At 34.5% G+C, this 1,420-nt stretch overlaps 1 protein-coding gene across 1 annotated transcript in view; it reads left to right on the forward strand.

The window, feature by feature from the left end:
• Nucleotides 1-324, forward strand: part of LOC118495213 — a 1,414-nt gene extending 1,090 nt beyond the window's left edge. The window contains exon 2 of the mRNA XM_036001841.1: nucleotides 1-324. This exon is cut by the window's left edge and continues 161 nt beyond it. The gene's annotated coding sequence lies outside the window, so the exon portion shown is untranslated.
• The last annotated feature ends 1,096 nt before the right edge of the window (nucleotides 325-1,420 follow it).

Here is a 1,420-nt window from a genome sequence, read left to right on the forward strand (position 1 = left end):
GTTAGTTTAGATATTTGGGTTTAAAGATTGACTTAAAGTGTGTTATTAATATTACAATAGAAGTTTTATCAACAACGTATTTACTCTCATCTTGTGATCTACATGTATATTTGATCTGTGTTCTATGTTTTGCTGCAAGTGAGGCAGACACATGGCTCTCTTTTCCACCTGCATGTTACATGTTTAAGACTGTTAAAGCTACTCTGTTGTTTTGAATGATATTTAGCATCTGAAATATTTTATTTTTCAAAAACAAAGGGCGCCTGGATAGCTCAGTTGGTAGAGTGCGCGCCCATTTATAGAGGTTTACTCCTCGACGCAGCAGGCCCTGGGTTTGACTCTGACCTACTGCCCTTTGCTGCATGTCATTCCCCCCTCTCTCTCCCCTTTCATTTCTTCAGCTGTCATGTCAAATAAAGGCCTACAAATTCCCCAAAAATAATGTTAAAAAAAGAAAAAATATCTTTAAAAAAAAAGTTACATATAGTAACTTTAAGTTAAAAAACAACAACAAAAAACAAAGTGTTGATAAAACTTCCATTGTAATATTTTAACATATTTAGTCTCATCTTGTGATCTATATATTTTAAGTGTTCTGTGTTTTTGCTGCACAGTGATGTCATCTCCTGACACACCTGCATGTTACATGTTTAAGACATAAAATACTCTGTCGCTTTGAATGAAGTTTAGCATCTGAAATATGTTAGTCCTGTTTCCTGTTTAAAGAATATTTAAATTCCATCTGCTCCTTCTTCGTCTTTGAAGAATTCTGAATCTTTGAATATGTAAATGTTGTTCATTATAAAAGTGTAAGTGCTGAACACCAGAAGTCTCCTACTTCACTGTAAACTTTGTTCTTAATGTTTGTGACCTGCAGGCTTCAGGTTTCAGGTCACAGACCAACACGTTATTAATCATTGGGGCTGATTTATGGATTTATTGATGTTCTCTTTAACAATAAAGGATCATGTATGTTGGTCTTCTATGTGTATTTAATCTGGCATTAGTAGAACACATTTTGTGGTTAACAATAATACAACAGGGATCCTTGTTACCAATATATTTGATATGACAAATAAGTATTTATAAAAGACTGACATGATGCCTCCGGCCTTCTGGAGTTTACTGACAGTCTCCTCATCGTCTGCAGCAGAAGTGCCTTCATCCGTCCTCATTCATACAACTTGTATTGACTTATTGTTGAAAGGCAATATGCCTTTAAATGACTAATACTAACTTTAACATTATCGTCTCGTAGCGCCACAATATTAAATGTGTTGCCAGATACTGCAAGACCATGTCAGACAGTCCACATAAGTCCATATAAATGATTAGAATTGAACTTAAAATATGACCTGTGTTATGCATAAATGATCTGAAATTAGGAATCCAACATAAGCAACTTTTTTGTTTGTCTTGT

The sequence above is a fragment of the Sander lucioperca genome, chromosome 6, assembly GCF_008315115.2.
Source record: "Sander lucioperca isolate FBNREF2018 chromosome 6, SLUC_FBN_1.2, whole genome shotgun sequence".
NCBI lineage: Eukaryota > Metazoa > Chordata > Actinopteri > Perciformes > Percidae > Sander > Sander lucioperca.